The sequence below is a fragment of the Triticum dicoccoides genome, chromosome 6A, assembly GCF_002162155.2.
Source record: "Triticum dicoccoides isolate Atlit2015 ecotype Zavitan chromosome 6A, WEW_v2.0, whole genome shotgun sequence".
In the NCBI taxonomy this organism is placed as follows: domain Eukaryota; kingdom Viridiplantae; phylum Streptophyta; class Magnoliopsida; order Poales; family Poaceae; genus Triticum; species Triticum dicoccoides.
In genome coordinates this window covers 35,810,700-35,831,081 of record NC_041390.1, presented here as the reverse complement: position 1 = coordinate 35,831,081, position 20,382 = coordinate 35,810,700, and the positions used below count along the sequence as shown (strand labels likewise).

Here is a 20,382-nt window from a genome sequence, read left to right as displayed (position 1 = left end):
GATTCAAATATTATTCATAGATAGACTTAATAAAAAAACCCACAATTCATTGGTCTCAACAAACACACTGCAAAAAGAAGATTACATCGAATAGATCTCCACAAAAGAGGGGGAGAACTTTGTATTGAGATCCAAAAAGAGAGAAGAAGCCATCTAGCTACTAACTATGGACCCGGAGGTCTGAGGTAAACTACTCACACTTCATCGGAGGGGCTAGGATGATGTAGAAGCCCTCCGTGATGACTGCCCTCTTCCGGCGGAGCTCCGGAACAGGCCCCAAGATGGGATCTCGTGGATACAGAAAGTTGCGGCGGTAGAATTAGGTTTTTGGCTCCTGTTCTGATCGTTTGGGGGTACATGTGTATAAATAGGAGGAAGGAGTACGTCGGTGGAGCATCGAGGGGCCCACGAGGCAGGGGGCGCACCCTAGGGGGGCGCCCCCACCCTCATGACCTCCTCTTTGACTCCTTGGAGTAGGGCCCAAGTCTCCTGGATCACGTTCGGTGAGAAAATCATGTTCCTGAAGACTTTATTCCGTTTGGACTCCGTTTGATATTCTGTTTCTTCGAAACACTGAAATAGGCAAAAAAACAACAATTCTGGGCTGGGCCTCCGGTTAATAGGTTAGTCCCAAAAATAATATAAAAGTGGAAAATAAAGCCCAATATAGTCCAAAATAGTAGATAATATAGCATGGAGCAATCAAAAATTATAGATACGTTGGAGACGTATCAGGCATCCCCAAGCTTAATTCCTGCTCGTCCTCGTGTAGGTAAATGATAAAAAGAGAATTTTTGATGCGGAGTGCTACTTGGCATAATTTCAATGCAAATCTTCTTAATTGTGGTATGAATATTCAGATTAGAAAGATTCAAGACAAAAGTTTATATTGACATAAAAATAATAATACTTCAAGCATACTAACAAAGCAATTATGTCTTCTCAAGATAACATGGCCAAAGAAAGTTATCCCTACAAAATCATATAGTCTGGCTATGCTCTATCTTCACCACACAAAATATTTAAATCATGCACAACCCCGATGACAAGACAAGCAATTGTTTCATACTCTAACTTTTTCAAAAAAAATTCAATCTTAACGCAATACATGAGCGTGAGCCATGGATATAGCACTATAGGTGGAATAGAATGGTGGTTGTGGAGAAGATAAAAAGGAGAAGATAGTCTCACATCAACTAGGCATATCAACGGGCTATGGAGATGCCCATCAATAGATATCAATGTGAGTGAGTAGGGATTGCCATGCAACGGATGCACTAGAGCTATAAGTATATGAAAGCTCAAAAAGAAACTAAGTGAGTGTGCATCCAACTTGCTTGCTCATGAAGACCTAGGGCAATTTGAGGAAGCCCCTCATTGGAATATACAAGCCAAGTTTTATAATGTAAAATTCCCACTAGTATATGAAAGTGATAACATGAGAGACTCTCTACTATGAAGATCACGGTGCTACTTTGAAGCACAAGTGTGGTAAAAGGATAGTAACATTGTCCCTTCTCTCTTTTTCTCTCATCATTATATATTTATTTATTTATTTATTTATTTATTTGGGCCTTTTCTCTTTTTTTATGGCCTCTTTTATTTGGGCTTCTTTGGCCTCTTTTATTTATTTTTCGTCCGGAGTCTCATCCCGACTTATGGGGGAATCGTAGTCTCCATCATCCTTTTCTCACTGGGACAATGCTCTAATAATGATGATCATCACACTTTTATTTTTCTTACAACTCGATACTTAGAATAAAATATGACTCTATGTGAATGCCTCCGACGGTGTACCGGGATATGCAATATGACAATGATGGAATGTGTCATGAACGGAACGGTGGAAAGTTGCATGGCAATATATCTCGGAATGGCTATGGAAATGCCATGATATGTAGGTATGGTGGCTGTTTTGAGGAAGGTATATGGTAGGTGTATGATACCGGCGAAAGGTGCGCGGTATTAGAGAGGCTAGCAAAGGTGGAAGGGTGAGAGTGCGTATAATCCATGGACTCAACATTAGTCATAAAGAACTCATATACTTATTGCAAAAATCTAGAAGTTATCAAAGCAAAGTATTACGTGCATGCTCCTAGGGGATAGATTGGTAGGAAAAGACCATCGCTCGTCCCCGACCGCCACTCATAACGAAGACAATCAATAAATAAATCATGCTCCAACTTCATCACATAATGGTTCACCATACGTGCATGCTACGGGAATCACAAACTTTAGCACAAGTATTCTTTAAATTCACAACTACTCAACTAGCATGACTTTAATATTATCACCTCCATATCTCAAAAGAATTATCATGCTTCAATCTTTTCTTAGTATTCAACACACTCAAAAGAAAGTTTCACAAATCTTGAATACCAAGCATATTATTATTAAGCAAATTACCATGCTATTAAGACTCTCAAAATAATTTAAGTGAAGCATGAGAGATCAATAGTTTATTTAAAACAAATCCACCACCGTGCTCTAAAAGATCTAAGTGAAGAACATAAAGCAAACTTATAACGCTCAAAAGATATAAGTGAAGCACATAGAGCAAAATTACTTAGCTCAAAAGATATAAGTGAAGCACATAGAGTATTCTATCAAATTTTAATTCATGTATGTATCTCTCAAAAGGTGTGTACAGCAAGGATTATTGTGGCATACTAAGACACAAAGACACAAATAATACAAGACGCTCCAAGCAAAACACATACCATGTTGGTGAATAAAAATATAGCTCCAAGTAAATAACCGATGAAAGTGGACGAAAAAAGGGATGCCTCCCGGGGCATCCCCAAGCTTTGACTTTTTGGTGTCCTTGGATTATCTTGGGGGTGCCATGGGCATCCCCAAGCTTAGGCTCTTGCCACTCCTTGTTCCATAATCCATCAAAAGAATTCACCCAAAACTTGAAAACTTCAGAACACAAAACTCAAAATAGAAAACTCGTGAGCTCCATTAGCGAAAGAAAACAAAAGACCACTTCAAGGTACTGTAATGAACTCATTCTTTATTTATATTGGTTTTAAACCTACTGTATTCCAACTTCTCTATGGATTATAAACTATTTTACTAGCCATAGATTCATCAAAATAAGCAAACAACACACGAAAAACAGAATCTATCAAAAACAGAACAGTCTGTAGTAATCTGTAGCTAGCGCAAGATCTGGAACCCCAACAATTCTAAAATAAATGGCTGGAGGTGAGGAATTTATCTATTAATCATCTGCAAAAAGAATTAACTCAATAGCACTCTTCAAATAAAAATGACAGCAGTTCTCGTGAGCCCTAAAGTTTCTGTTTTTTACAGCAAGTTCAACAAGACTTTCCCCAAGTCTTCCCAACGGTTCTACTTCGCACAAACACTAATTAAACACAAAAAACACAACCAAAACAGAGGCTAAATAATTTATTTATTACTAATCAGGAGCAAAAAGCAAGGAATAAAAATAAAATTGGGTTGCCTCCCAACAAGCGCTATCGTTTAACGCCCCTAGCTAGGCATAAAAGCGAGGGTAGATCTAAGTATTGCCATTTTTGGTTTTAGAGAGAAAGAGAGCAAACTTGTTATCTATGGAATTAATCTTTCTATTTTGACAAAGTACATGTCCATTAATGGTAGAAGAAAGATTAAGAATGTTGCGGAAATTGGTATCTATTCTAGCTTTTATCTCTTTAATAGATTCGTTTTGGTAAGAAAGCAAGAGAGATGTGATTTCAGCTTTCTCATTAATGGGGTGCCCAAATATAGTTTTCATCCTCTCATAGGTATCTATGGGGTCCCATTCAAGGAAACCCCCTTCGAAAATAGAATCTAAAACTTGTTTGAACGAAGCGGGTAACCCAACATAAAAGCTTTTTAAGTAAACCTCAATTTGATATTGGGGTACATAGCTAGCCCGGATCCTTAATAGCCTATCCCAAGCATCTTTCAAAGATTCATCAAGTAAATAACGAAAAATTCCAGAATCATCTTCATCAAAATTACTAAGGTTCTCATTGATAACTCCGGCAAGTTGTTCTATACCATTCCGATTTATGAGTTTAGATAAGATAGCAGGATTGTCTAAAGCACTAGAACTTGGGAGAGAAACCCCAACTCTTTTTGGTTCTGACATGGCGAGGGAAAAGAGGCAAATAGAGAGGGAGGATAGAGAGAGAGAGAGGCGAATAAAATGGCAAGGGTGAAGTGGGGGAGAGGAAAATGAGAGGCAAATGGCAAATAATGTAATGCGAGAGATAGGGATTGTGATGGGTACTTGGTATGTTGACTTTTTGCGTAGACTCCCCGGCAACAGCGCCAGAAATCCTTTTTGCTACGTCTTGAGCTTGCGTTGGTTTTCCCCGAAGAGGAAGGGATGATGCAGCAGAGTAGCGTAAGTATTTCCCTCAGTTTTTGAGAACGAAGGTATCAATCCAGTAGGAGGCCACGCTCAAGTCCCTCGTACCTGCACAAAACGATAGCTACTCGCAACCAACGCGATTAGGGGTTGTCAATCCCTTCACGGTCACTTACGAGAGTGAGATCTGATAGATATAATATTTTTGGTATAAAGATGCAAAGTAAAAAAGTAAAGGCAAAGCAAAAAAGCAAAGCAAAATTGAAGTGATGGAGATTGATATGATCAGAATAGACCCGGGGGCCATAGGTTTCACTAGTGGATTCTCTCAAGAGCATAAGTATTCTACGGTGGCTGAACAATTACTGTTGAGCAATTGACAGAATTGAGCATAGTTATGAGAATATCTAGGCATGATCATGTATATAGGCATCACGTCCATGACAAGTAGATCGAAACGATTCTGCATCTACTACTATTACTCCACTCATCGACCACTATCCAGCATGCATCTAGAGTATTAAGTTAAAAACAGAGTAACGCCTTAAGCAAGATGACATGATGTAGAGAGATAAATCATGCAATATGAAATAAACCCCATCTTGTTATCCTCGATGGCAACGATACAATACGTGCCTTGCTGCCCCTTCTGTCACTGGGAAAGGACACCGCAAGATCGAACCCAAAGCTAAGCACTTCTCCCATGGCAAGAATTACCAATCTAGTTGGCCAAACCAAACGGATAATTCGAAGAGACTTGCAAAGATAACCAATCATACATAAAAGAATTCAGAGAAGATTCAAATATTATTCATAGATAGACTTAATAAAAAAACCCACAATTCATTGGTCTCAACAAACACACTGCAAAAAGAAGATTACATCGAATAGATCTCCACAAAAGAGGGGGAGAACTTTGTATTGAGATCCAAAAAGAGAGAAGAAGCCATCTAGCTACTAACTATGGACCCGAAGGTTTGAGGTAACCTACTCACACTTCATCGGAGGGGCTAGGATGATGTAGAAGCCCTCCGTGATGACGGCCCTCTTCCGGCGGAGCTCCGGAACAGGCCCCAAGATGGGATCTTGTGGATACAGAAAGTTGCGGCGGTGGAATTAGGTTTTTGGCTCCTGTTCTGATCGTTTGGCGGTACGTGTGTATAAATAGGAGGAAGGAGTACGTCGGTGGAGCACCAAGGGGCCCACGAGGCAGGGGGTGCGCCCTAGGGGGGGCCCACCCTCGTGACCTCCTCTTTGACTCCTTGGAGTAGGGTCCAAGTCTTCTGTATCACGTTCGGTGAGAAAATCACGTTCCCGAAGACTTTATTCCGTTTGAACTCCGTTTGATATTCTGTTTCTCCGAAACACTGAAATAGGCAAAAAAACAGCAATTCTGAGCTGGGCCTCCGGTTAATACGTTAGTCCCAAAAATAATATAAAAATGGAAAATAAAGCCCAATATAGTCCAAAACAGTAGATAATATAGCATGGAGCAATCAAAAATTATAGATACGTTGGAGACGTATCAGATCCCCATCGCCGCGGAGAGCCGACGCCTTGCTGGCCCCAGGGCGCGTACTGGGCGTGGCTTCCGGATGGATTCATCATCCCCGCGCGACTCGCCTCGGCCTCGGCTTGGTCCTCCGATGAGGCAGCCGCAGCCGCGTGCGCAGCGTTGTCGCGGGCCTTCTTGGCGATGACCCTGTTCCACCGGTCGGCGGTGACAGCCTCCCGTCGCTAAACTTCCGCCCTCCACTCGGCGTTTGACATGCCCGGTGGCTTGGTCGGCGGCGTCCTCCGCTTCCTCTGCTTCGGCTGGGCGACGGAGGCGGTCGCGGTTGCCGCCGCGCGGGGGGCGACGTACTTCTTCGGTGGCATGACGGCCAGCTGGAAGAGTATGGGAGGGAAGTGGGGAAAAGGAGGGAGATTGGCGGGAGGAAGAAAGAGTATGGGAGGGAAGTGGGGAAAAGGCGGGAAGAAACGGTGAGAAGAGGCACTCGACTCGCTGACAGGACAGACCCACGTGCCCTTTTCGCTTGTGCCGGGGCCCCAGGCGCCCCCAAGGCACCGGGTTCGGCCTGGGTCCGCCGGCACCAATTTCGGCCCAGGCCAGTGAAAAACGAACTTCTGAGAGCGCGACTGGACCGTTTTTCAACGCCGGCGCGATAAAAACGTCTGGAGAGACCTATTAGGGGCGCGGCTGAAGATGCTCTAACTTGCGTCCGCTCAAGCAGCCAAGAGCCACTTCATCAACAACACCGACAAAATAACCACGTACGTGCAGCGACACCGAGAATTGCACCCGTCTACATCGGTTGCTTCTGCTCTGGACTACGCCAAGCAAACTGCACCGAGCGAGCGAGATTGCGCACCATGCATATGGCGCACGTCTACACTGAACCAACTTAGCGAACCTGCATCAAGCTGCCAATCTGCAACTACACCGACACCATCCGAGCCGAACGACACCGAGCCGTAAGACTATATCGAGCTACGAGCCAACATACTTCTTCGACACGGCACGGCATCGACACTTCATCGCCGCGAGGGACACCTTCAAGCAACATCATCATCGACATGCCGCTGCAACACCATAGCTGACACTTCATCGCCAAGGTCTTCATCAACATGGTCTAAGCCAACATCTTCGTCAACACACCGCCGCCGCTTCGTCCACAAGATGGACACCTAGCGTCCTCTGATAGACTTTTCTGCAAGACACACGACCTTGACGATGGCAATGACCGCGTCACGACAACGACATCGACCATGTCGTTCATGACGGCACGACTGCATTGACACGGCATCACTACAGTGACGACCCTACATGGCCACATGGTTCTGGCAAAACCTATGTGTTCTCGATGGGTTTCCTCCAGTCTTGGCAAAACCGGTGGACTCATCACCGACGGCACCCTCTGACATTAGCAAGGTGCATTGTCCACGTATGCAGCTCCGTCATAGCAAAAAAAAATTTGCGCCTTCGGCTTTGTGCGGCTTCATCATCCACGATGACTACACCATCGACCACGACTACATCGACCACGGCTACATCACCATGATCGGCTACCTCGACATCGACATTAATGACTTTGTCTACAGCAACACATCGACAACAACTCCAGTTAACAGCGTTCACGTTGTCACCAGCGTCGACGCCACTCCCGCTGTGACTGCGGGGGGGGGGGGAATAGAGGAGAGTCAAGGGAGGCACCAGAAGGGGACGCAGTCACCGCCCTAGGTGCCAACCCATCAGAGACACATTTGATGATGGCGCAGCGCAGAAGACGACGAAAGCACAAGACTTCAAATTCAGTCGTACTCGTCCGCTTCATTCCCACTGCGACTGAGGGGGAATATTAGAAATATAATTGAGTTTAACTTAGAGATAAGGAGATAGAGATAGAATTAGTTTAAACCACATGTAACTTGTCTTGTACTCCAAGTCTCTACCCCTCTTGTACTCCTATATATGGGCCAATAGCTCCTGTGCGACGTGTTTGATGTGAATTTGCTTGAGTGCGACGTTGTTCGAGCGAATGGCTGTGGTGCGACACATTTAAGCAGGTAAATAGCCCAGGGCCACATGGGGTGTTAAATGTGGTTAAATTGGTCGTCAACCAAGCCCGTTTATGTTAGGACATGTGGGTCCAACTTAATTGCTCCTCAAAATAGCTGACCGTGCCCTGCCGCCCGACCGTGCCGGACCTGCCACTCTGCCCCCTCCCCCCTTCTTCTCCGGTGGCGGCGGATCTTGCATTCTCAACGGCGGCGGCGGAGCCCTCGTTCTCAACGGCGGCGGAGCCTTCGTCCTCAAAAAATGGTGAGTGAAAACCCTAGTCCCCCTCCCGTTCCTCTCTCGGCCCCGTAGATCTCAGCTCGTTTCCTCTGTTTTCGCTTGTTGAATCGATAGGTTGTGAGGGGAGCCCGTGGGCATACTGAGATGGAGCCCCCAGATTCAACTTCGAATAGGTAATGCTCCTCTCTCTGATCCAATTTTGCATGCAATTAGGGCCTAGTCTGCTCTTTCTCACGGGCTCACACTGTCCGCCACTGACAGAGGGGATGCTGCCGCTCGGACCTTCGAATTGACGGTCAATTTCTTTCCATCAAAGGCAAAATTAGTTGATGGTAGCATTCAGAACATTGAGAGAGACACAATTGTTAAATGGGAGGTTGAGTTTACAGAGATTGATCCACAAGTTCTACAGAACATGGGAGAGAAGGCAGTGAAGAAATGGGTGGAAAAAATTGGGGAGAATGTTGTTTGGGGTCCAGAGCAAGAAGTATCACTGTTGCGGTTTGATGATTGGAAAGGAGAGTATGTGAGAATGGAAGATGGTGAACAGATTGTTGATGAAATCGATCGGCAAAACGGCTGGACAAGCAAACGAGCTAATTTTTTTGCTGAGCTAGTTGATCTGAATATTTTTTCAAAGGTTGGATATGTGCCATCACAATTGGCTGCGCAGATGGTAGATGATGATTGGGCTACACAGAGGCCATTGATTCCCATGTATACTGAACTTACAGTAATAGCCGAAGAGGGACAGGTGACTGGAATTGAAACTGAAACTGCAGCAACTGTTGATTGGAATGTAGTTGAATTAGATGAGCCTACTGATTTGGTCATTGCACCAATGCCTGACATTGAGATGGCCAAACTTTTTGGCATTCCAGTCGATGACAGAGATAAGCAGGAGAGGGGAGAATCTAGTTTCCTGCTAATGTTGATGAAGTTGTAGACGGACAATTGATGGAACAAGCTGCAGATGAAGTAGATGATGCACATGATGATGAGCTGGTGCATGTGTATGACAAAGAAAACCCTGTCATTGAAGTGGGCAAGTTCTTCCCAAGCATGAAGGAGTTTAGGATGTGTTTCAAGACTTATGCAGTGAAACATGAGTTTGATGCCAAGACTGTTTGGACTGATAGAAAGAAGTTTTATGCGAGGTGCAGAGGATTTGATGGTAGTGTCAAGCCTTGCAAGTGGTACATATCTGCTAGACTGCAACCTGATGGAAGTACTGTCAGGGTTAACCAAATCCCCAATCAACATACTTGTATTACAAGTTCACAGAGAGTATCAACCATGACATCACAACTTTGGGTTGCAGAAAAGATCACCCCAATTTTAGCCAAAACACCAAACACTACTGCCAAGAAACTCAAAGTAGACTTGGAAAAGATGTACCCCATTAAACTGAAATATACCACAGTGTGGAAGGCAAAACAAAGGACAATGAAAAACTTATATGGTGATTGGGCAAATACATTTAGGATGCTTTACAACTTCAAAGCAGAGGTGGAAAAGAGGTCACCTGGTAGTGTTGTGGAGATAGATACAGAGGTATCAGCCAAAGGTGAAGTCAAGTTCTCCAAGTTTTTTATGGCTTTGAAGCCTTGCAAAGATGGCTTCAAAGCAGGGTGCCGTCCATATTTGAGCATAGACTCATCATTTTTGACAGGCAAGTGGAATGGTCAGTTGGCAGCATGCAATGCTCTAGATGGACACAACTGGATGTTTCCTATTGCTGTTGGCTTGTTTCAGTCAGAAACAGAGGCTTCACGGACATGGTTCATGATCCAGTTGAAAAGATGCCTAGGGCCAGTGTCACCTTTGGCTATACACACAGATGCATGTAAGGGGCTTGAAAATTCAGTGAAAAATGTTTTCCCACATGCTGAGCAGAGGGAGTGCTTCGGTCATTTGTGGATGAATTTGATCAAAAAATTTAGAGGAGAAGAATTTGGGCGCATGTGGCCAGCAGCAAGATCTTACACTAGACAGACACACAAATATCATCTTGATAAGATAATGGCAGCATGTGATGAGTTTGGTCCATGGCTGAACACCTACCATTCTTTGTTATGGTACAGGTCAGCATTCAACACTGCCATCAAGTGTGACCACATCAACAACAATTTGGCAGAGAGTTTCAACAATAAGGTGAAGGAGTTAAAAGATTTGCCTGTGCATGACATGGTTGACCAAATTAGGATCATGCTCATGCGGTTGTGGGAATTGAGAAGAAGGATAGGTGATTGTCTGCAAGGTGATAAGCTTCCAGCAGTGGTACAACAGGTGGTCAATAGGAGCAGAAGTCTTTCACATTTGTTTGTTGAAAAATCTTCACCTTGGGGTGCTGAAGTTAGAGATAACAAAACTGGAAGGAGACATGTTGTTAACACTGAATTGCATGATTGCACTTGCCTCGAGTGGCAACACACTGGTAAACCATGTGAGCATGCCATTCTTTTCTTAGCATCCCAACCGAAGATAAACATGCACCCGTATCTGCATGAATATTATTCGGTAGCAAGATTCAAAGCTGCATATGCTACTCCAATTCCAGCACTTACAGATCAGTCTCAGTGGCCTGAAGTGGACATTGAATTTTCCATGTGTCCTCCCTTGACGAAAAGAAAGGCTGGCAGGCCTAAACAGAGTAGGTTCAAGGCATGGTTTGAGAAAGGTGGGAGTAGTAAGAAGGGAAAGAAAGATGAAAAGCCAAAAAGGGCCCAAAAAGGTAACAAAAACAGATGCAAGTTGTGCCAGGAACTTGGGCACAGAGTGGGATCTATCAAATGCCGTTACACTCCTGATAAGCCAAAGTATGTTCTTGTTTATTTGTCTGTGTTTTGATTTGGTGCTTTTTTCCAATTAGTATATCTATAACATTTTCTGCACAGGAGGAAGCGAGCAAGTCAGCCCCTTGTTGTTGAACAGTGTTGGCCAACCAAAAAAGCAAGAGTCAATGGCGGTAGAAAGAAGAGAAGTGTGCCTGAGCCTGAGCAGACCGAAGAAAATCCTGCTGCAGTCAACATTCAGACTGAAGAAATTGATGTGGAGGTGCACACCGAAGAAACTGAATTTGAGCGTGTCGAGGTTCAGACTGAAGAAACTGAACCTGAGCGTGTTGAGGTTCAGACTGAAGAAACCCATGTTGAGGTACACACCAAAGAAACTGAAACTGTTGTCAACATTGAGACTGAAGACACTGATCACGAGGGTATTGGCGAGGTGTTGAAAAGACCAGTGAAGAAAACCAAGATGATCAGTGAACTTGTGTGTGTAGTAGAACCAAAAATAAGAAGGGCTAAGGCGAAGAAGGGCACACGACGTGGTAGGAAGAAGTAGAACAGAGAACAGTTTGAAAATTTGGGACATGTAATAATATTTGTAACTTGGTGCGTACTGGTAGTCACTATGTATCCCCATATTTCTATTCGAACTTGTTTGTCTAAACCAGCCAAATAAAATTCAAATTTAAATTTAAATTTAAATTTAAATTTGGGCTATTGATGTTTTAGTGCTATCTAAAGTACCTCAACTGAAATATGTTTGCTTGCTGATCATTCCGAGCCCTTTTGGTAAGTTGAACTCATAGTCATGAAAAGTGTGTTTCAAATGACCTCTAAAGGTAGGGTAAACGGCCTCATATTTAAGCAAGTTTTTTTGGCACCTTGTCTAAACCAGCCAAATAATTTTTCTACACATCTATTCTACCTATATAGTGTAAATCTAAAGTCTCACTATTTATTGAATTAATTTTCTATTTTTTCTTTTCTTTTTGAAAAAACAAGGTTTAATAGAAAATTATATATAAAACAAGTTTAAAACATGAAAATGAGAAAAGTAAGTTCAGATCTTTCTTAGTCAATCCAAAATGAAGTTTTGGTGAGGTTTTCACACTTTTCATTTTTAAAACTCCACCTACTCTCGGGTGCCCACTACTCTCTCCCTTCAACTCCATACTACATTGTTTGAGGAATAACAATTTTGTGAAGGATTTTTTGTAAAAATGTATGTAAACCATATTTATATTTTTTTTCTCGTTACTATACGACATAATAAGACTATGTGCACAAGTTTTATATTTTTTTGATTTTTTTTGAATTAGTTATGCTCAACCCTAATCAGTCAAAACCTCTCAAAACCCCTCAAAACCCCTCTCAAAACCCCTCAAAACCCCGCACACTACCTGGTCGTCGATCGTTGTGCGTGGACGGTTGAGATCAGGCGCTAGGGTTAGCTACAGTGTGCAGCGATCCGCATGAGACGCGCTGATTGGTTGACGCGGTGGGGTTTGGATCAGCCTCTCTCGTTGGAGCATCAGGACCGTTCATTTGAATTCAACGGCAAGAGTTGACGCGGTGCATGGACCAAGCCTACGGAGTGCCCTTTCCATCGTTGCATGCGTGCCCGTGCCTACCCGCAGCATGCATGCCCACCCGCAGGACTGCGCCCGTGCGTTGCATGCATGCCTCGACGTAGCCCTGCTCCGCCACCCCTATCAACGCAGTAACCTGTCGCATGCCTACCATTAGAACCGATGCAGCGTCGCATCAAAGCATGCACCCGGTCACAATGCAGCAGCCCGATGAAGACAACCAAAAAGCCAACGCTGCGTGGCGTGGTGTGCACGCTGTGCATGGCGTGCTCCTCTTTGAGGACGCAATACTGGCATGGTATCGATGTGGGTATCGATGCAGTTCAAATGGCGTGCTGCCCGTTACAAGATGGGCAAAAGAAGGCGTACATTATTGTCACGTCTCCCATCGACCGAACCTTGCCCTCTAGCCAGGCCCTAGCAAGATGAGCAAATTAATGGGCAACGGCATGCATGCACGGGCGGCACACGCAGAGAACCCGGGGAAGGCGTGTCCCCTTGACCCACGACGGCACAGACGCGTGCGTGAGCCCGTCCCCCTTGACCCACGACCGGTGGCACAGAAGCGTAGCAGTCCATTTACCACGGCCACGCTCGTGTACATGCTTTCATGGGGCGCCACCAAACGCCGCCCGCCCATTAATTCTAGGGTTTCGACGGGGTGAAACGACGTCGCACTTGGGCTATTTAAGCCGGGCACTATCGTCCTCTCCCTCCTCATCCATCATACCCCATCCTCTGCCTCCTCTGCCCTTCTTCTTCATTCTTCTCCATCAAACCCGACCGAGCACTCGAGCCACCCCGCCACCATGCAGTACACCGCCCCCACCTACCGCTTCCCCCCAACCGTGCCGGAAAGGCTCTACCCGGCCGGAGTGTATGTAGAGAGAACCCTTAGGGTTTGGGCGATCTCGAGATGGAGGGGCGCAAGGGAGTTAACGGAGTTCTTCCTTGCGGCCGGCTTCCGCCACCTCCCCCGCGGCTCTCCTCGGATGTACCATGTTGAGGAGGTCAACCACAACGGCGTTGTGGTTGGGCTCCTCGCCACGTTCACTAACCCTTTCGATGCTTTCCATCTCCTCGGGCGAGCGTATTGGGTTGGTTGTGAGTTCATAGCTTTCACCACCTACAGTATCTTCACCGACTTCCAGAGCATCTTCCCCAACAACGGCGTTATGCACACGCTCCCGTACCCCATCAACAACGGGGAGGAGTGAAGGACGGCGCCCGGAGGAGCGAGGTGGCGTTGTTCCCCGGGAGGAGGAGAAGAAGAGCCCGAAGAAGAACCCGCGTTTGGTGCCCCCGATCTATCTAGCTTATCGTATTAGTTTTTTTAAGTTGTATTAGTATTTTAAGTTGTAAGGCTATCATGGAGTTGTAAGGTTATCGTGGAACTATGGGTTGCAATAGTTATGCTACTATATATATTGTGTGTTTTGTGCTATTATTTGAAGATTGCTATGGGTTGTTCTTGCTTATTATTTGTGTATTGCTATGGGTTGCTACGAGCCCGGGTTGCTACACCTCAATCTCACCACACACACACCATCTTCAAAATATTGGCCAAACCATGGACATGCAACTAGGAGCCCCATGCAAACCCACTATGGACATGCCACTAGGAAATGCAAACTAATTTACTTTATGCGACTCATTTAGTTCATGGAACCGTAGACATGCATAAAAACAATTAACATTTGGTTTTATTGCATCAAAAAATGATCCATCACAAAATTTAGTGCAAGAAAAAGGCCAAAGTAAAAATAAGTAACATTTTATTTGCCGAAGTTAGAGGTGGGCTGGTGCCGCTACGCGGGTGGGCTGGTGCCCCTATGCGGGCGGGCTGGTCTCTATTTTGGGCATGGTTATTTTCTCAGGGTCCATTTTCTCACGGCCCAACATCTATTCGGCAGCCCAGTTTTGTTTTTTTACTAGAAACTGAATTTGGGTGTGTACTCTGTTAACTGAAGAACAAAAACAGAGGAAACAGAGCATCAACACTGAATATGGCCCCTGAGAATATCATTACAATAATTCAAGCAAGTTTTGCTTCACACGAATTCAAGTTCATCTAACAAATGATCCCGGCTAACTCAAACTACTGGGCACCCCTGAAACTAGCTGACTAACTAACTGAAACTATAACAAATTCTAGCGATTGATGAACATCAAGTAAAATAAACCCATAGCAATGACACAACCATAAAATGCTCCCGCCATCATATTTGCTTGTTGCTTCAAATCGATCAGATGCTTTAGTTGCTTGCCGATTTTCTTCAATTCACACTTCAGTTCTGCACTGTGCATCATCGGATCGGCTCTGTCCGCCAAATTGGGGGCTTGTTCCACGGCAAGCCGCCCCCCAAAATTGAGCTCTTGGGTTGGGGTTGATCCCTCCAATTTCAACCTTTCAACATATTCATCGAGCCACTCAAAATGCCCACATTTCTTCAGAACCTGAAAACAGGGGGCCGGCGGCGCATGAATCCTAGATCCACCACCCAGATCCACCGCCCTAATTCAAGGGAAAAAGAAAGAAATCGGGAGAAATTAGACCATAGAATTGGTCAAGAACACAGATCTAACCTGCCCCGGCTGTGGCTTGCTCAAACATTTCACAAACTCGCGCCCACGGTTGCCATTTTCTTCCCTCACACAAGTCAAACGCTTGAGAGGCTCCATGCGTGGGCAATCGGGGCATCTTGTCAACGGCAGTGGACCATACTGCGTCCATGGTTGGCAGGTGGCTGAAGTCGAGCTAGACATCACTCGCCGGCGGCGCGCTTCGTTGCCGGAGTAGAGGAAGAAGAAGGTGGGAAAGGAAAGGGGCAGGGTAAGCAATGGAGGGGGGCGGGCTGGCTCGGGTCGGGGCACGCTGATGAGCACGGGCATGCTTGTGTGGATAAGTTGTGGGTCCCACCCGCATGCGAGTAACTGGTGGGTCCCGCGTGTCATAACTCAAATCGCTAACCCTCGTGTTTTTCATTTCACGGTTAAACAGAGCCATGTCGCATTGGAGCTATTTACCTACTTAAATGTGTCGCACCACAGCCATTCTCTCGAACAACGTCGCACTCAAGCAAATTCACATCAAACACGTCGCACAGGAGCTATTGGCCCCCTATATATACCCCATACGAGGGTCATATCATTAAAACACAATATTCTAGACATCTACAATTTCTACAGGGAGCACCTAAAACAGTTTAGCACTTGGATACTTGCGAGGTAATGAACATATTGCATAGCATAAGGCATGAGCCTGTTTAGCACTCGCAAATTTTTAATATAAAACATATGAGGATCCAAAAAGATAAAAATCGTTATGGAGTGAATTGAACCCATTTTAGTAAATACAGACCTTGGAGGGAAAAGGGCAAGAGGGTGGAAAGTGGACCGAAAATAGTATAGGGAGGATTTGGTGGAGACATAATTTCCAATGAATTGCAACAATGATTAAGACACAGCTAATGGCGCGAGCTGCAATTCGCTTAAGCCACGCACTTAATGCATGTCGTAATATTCAGTCCCGTTCCCAAATACTTGCAGTGGATAGTGGCACATTCTTCAGGTAGGAATATATATTAACTTTAGCTATATGAGCTGGGCTTTCAGCTAGGAATAGATCGATCTGACTCCAAGTCAGCCCCCCGCCCCCCGCCCCCCCGCGTCGCCCCCGCCCGGGCGACTCGGGCGGGATCCCAACCCTAGCCGCCGGGGCTCCCCCTCCTTCCATCCCTCCTTCCGCCGCCGCCGAAGGACGCCGCCGGCCTTTTGCCCGGGGGCTGACGGTGGTGGCGGGGGCCTTTCCTCTCTCCCGCGCCATGGGGATGGTGCGGAGCTCCGCGGCGTGAGGTGGCACGGCCGATCTGGCCTTCGTGGCGTGGCGGGCCTGCCTTGACCGGCGGCAGCGCGGCGGCGGCCTCGTCCTAGGGCGGTGGTGGTGGCGGTTGCGGCGGCCGGCCCTGCGTCGGGCAGCGGCCTTGGCTGCGTTCGGCGGTGGTGGCCGGATCTGCAGCGGCGGACCATCTGTCCTCGGATCGGCGGTGGCGGTATGGAGGGCCTGGTGGTTGGGTCGGCGCCATGTGTGGTTTGCCCTCCGGACAGATCCGATCTGCCCGGTGCGGCTTGCTCGATGTGCGGCGGCTCAGATCGGCGGCGACCCGTGCGCACAATACGTGATGGAGGTTCTTCGAGCGGATCCGGGTGAAAACCTTGTGCTCGGCTTGTTGCCAAGACCGGCGTTGGTGGCACCCTGTGGTGTCATTACCTTCTTGAAGGCATCGCCGTGGAGAAGCTCTAGACCTCTATCCGCTACCTCCGGGGGAAACCCTAGATCAGTTGATCGGATGATGGCGACGCGTTGGTGTCGTTTCCTCCTTGGGGGCGTCATTCTTGGAGGCGTACACGGGATCGAGGGACCAGCGGGTGCCTTATTGGTGGAGCGGTACTTCATCCTTCACATTGATGACGGCGAATCTCGGCGGCGTGGTGCAGTGGAGACTCGGCGCCCGATGCGCGGGGATGGACTCGCGCAGGTGGAGGTAGTTGTTTGGCGTCAAGGTGGCGTTGATGACGGAGTGGCCTGACAAGGTAGAAGCCTCAATATCTGCTCTGAAGACGGACCTATGAAAGATGGCGGCGACGACACATGTGAGTGCGTCAGACCAGTTTATGCCCCAGACCCGGTATGTGGCTAGGCTGGAGCTTCTGGCTTTTGATGATAGGTTTAGGTGAGTAGACCGGGTATGTGGCCCAGGTAGCACCCCTTCATCATATGGATAGGAGTAGTGGCATATGTTGCCAAGATGGCGGATTCAGGCATATTGTTGTAATACTTTGTAAGGTCCTCGAGAATAATTAATAAAGTGGCCGTATGCATCTCCCAGATGCAGAGGCCGGGGGTCATCCTCCTTTTCTAAAAAAAAAGCTATATGAGCTGCAAATGTGTTTGGTATTAAAAATGACTAATGGTGCAAGCTCCAATTCGCTTATGTCAGACACTTGCATGCCGTAATACTCCTTCCAATTCCTAAATACTTGAAGAGGTTTCGATATATATATATTGGCACAGTCTTCAGGTATTCACTTTGACCGCGACTTCCTTTCACGATATAATTTCATAACCTAATGGAATTTTATATCATGTAAGTCATTTTTTTCGAGACAGATCCATTGACTGACATACTCCACCCAATCAATATATTTCCTGAATTACTAAGGGTCAAAGTTCTAAAAGCATGGCCACGACCTTGTCCTAAACGTATGTCAAAGTACTTGGGAGACGGAGGGAGTATATAATAACAAACAAAAACAGGAAAGAAGACATAGATGGAGAGAAAGAATCACTTACTCTCGTCACGGTCTGTGATGCGGTATTGTTTCTTCCACTGATGCATGGTGTTGAACTTGTATATGGAACCATCACGGTGGCCCGTTTTCGGCATTATATTCAGAGGGGATACACCGTCGTCACGAGACATCAACCAGCCAAGATATTCTTCGTCGTCATTATTGCCCACATTTCTCTCCTCACCACCGAGATGTCGCACACAGTTCTCCCCTGTGTACGTTTGCCACCTATAACATCAGTAACTTTCATCGCTTCCCTAGAAGCACCTTCATCGCCATGTGCGACACCCATGCAGGTTTCTTCATCGGTTTTTGCTTCACTGCTGCTGGCCATGTTCCGAGACACCTGAGGAAACCTACCACCAAAGAGCATAAGCAACCAGCTCAAGAACCGACACAAGTAAAATGGGATCGATTGAAATCGCAATGTGATATTATATCAGCATAAAATCAATATATATTTTCTTTCAGCCATGTTTGCGACTCGGGAGTCATACGGGATTATGGAAGGAAATTTTTCTCCCCGTTTGCCTTGAGAAATCAACACAGTAAGGGTTTTTGATTAAATAACATAATAAGGGTGAATAAAAACCCAATTTTTGGCAGATTCCAGATCCAAAACCATACAAAACAACTAGAGGCGCAAGCTTTAGCATCAACAGAGCAAGTAAACACACCCGTGAGCACGACGGGCGGGTGGACTCGGAGGCTCCGTCGGTGGGAAAACCCGTCGCATGAGCGCTGGTGGCCACCGGCGAGGCGGAGAAGAGGCCGTGGAGGGTAGGAGTGGTCGCGAGCGTGAGCAGAGGCGGTGCATTCATCAGGGTGGAAGGGGCGGAGGCGGTGGCAGCGTCAGTGTGTGTGTGTGTGGGGGGAGGGGGGGGGGGGAGAGACGAAGGATCGGCGATCAAGCGGAGGATTCAGGTATGCGTCTGAGGCCATATTTGGTTCAACATTTATCAACGGATTCCGCTGCCGCGTAGCAGAATCTGAACCAAAGGCCGAACCCAGCAGAATCCGATTCTAGAAATCCACTATCAAAATCTGAACCAAAAACGGAAGCAGCCCAGGACGTGCTTTCCAAAATCTGATTCCGCCGTGGACCAAAATCTGAAAAAGCTATATCAGGTGGTTTGCCAAATGACCTACATCTTTTTTACATCAGATTTTTCACAGCTGCTTCTACAAATCCATAGCCGAACCAAACACAGCATGAGCGGGCGGCGGTGCCGGGGAAATAACCAACCCAACTCTGCAGGCACATAGCGTGCAGGGGATCACGAATTGGGCTGGCCTGTTAACCACGGCCTGCCTGCTAACATCATGTTACTTTTTGTTTTTTTCCTTCCCTTTTCATTCACTTTTTTTCGTTTTTCTTCTTTATTATTTACTTTGTTTATATTTCGAAATATTTTAAATATACATTAAAAATTCACATAAAAGTTAGAAAATTGTAAATCTTACATTTGAAAAACGTTAAACATGGATAGAAAGAGGTTTTTAATGTATAAGGAAAATGTACAATGTTGATGAAAAAGTATAAAATGTTAATCATGTATACATAAAATGTTTATACATTGTAAAAAAAATGTTCGCGTAATTCAGAAAAACTGATTCTTAAGTTAAAAAAATGTTAACAAGTATCAATTTTTTTGGGACATTTTCAAGCAGATGTTTGTACAATGTAAAAAAGTTTGCTTAGTTTAGCAAAAAAATATCATTTAAAAATGTTCTAACATATATTTAAAAAATGTTTAACATGTATTGAAAAAATATAAAAAAATGTTAATATGTATACAAAAATTGTGCGACGTGTATGAAAGAAATTAGACATCAAAACATATATTAAAAAAGTGTTAATCATGTATTAAAAAAATGTAAACATACATAAAAGGAGCGGGCGGTTAACGGTCGTTAACGTGAACGGTTGGCCATGCTAGCACCTGATTTGTGGGCCTAACCTGTCAGATTTGTGCTTAGAGTGGGCAAGCAGGCGGTTCTCTGACATGGTAGTTTTTTGTCACGGTTTAGAAAAAAAATGATAGTTTTTGACACAAATTTATAAAGTGGTTGTTTTTCGGCACGTTCCACGAAATGTGGTAATCTTTTGTTAAATACTCACTATAGTTTGGAGGGCTGCTGTTAGAGAGTAAATTGCAGAAAACCACCAGTTTAAGGGTTAGGTCACCAGAAAACACTAGGTTACAGTTTCTTGACAAAAAGCACCACTTCTCTTGTAAACATTTTGCAAAAATCACTGCAACGGATTAGTGTTGTTTGAGCGCATTTATGACAGGTGGGCCCCTTTTTTTGTTTACGTGTCATCATTGTTTGGGTTTAAAGCATAAAAGCCCTTAACTTTCTTCCCCTCGTGCCCCCCTCCCCTCCCCTCTCGCGGGAAGCCGCCGTCGTTCCCTCCGCAGGCCACCGCCGCCATTGCCGCTCCCTACGCAGGCCACCGCTGCTCCCTCCGTAGGCAACAGCCGCCGTCGTCCCCTACACAGG

At 45.6% G+C, this 20,382-nt stretch overlaps 1 pseudogene; it reads right to left on the bottom strand.

Annotated features, from left to right (window-relative positions):
- The window catches only part of LOC119315580, a 39,916-nt pseudogene extending 21,944 nt beyond the window's left edge, over nt 1-17,972 (bottom strand).
- Nucleotides 17,973-20,382: the final 2,410 nt, after the last annotated feature.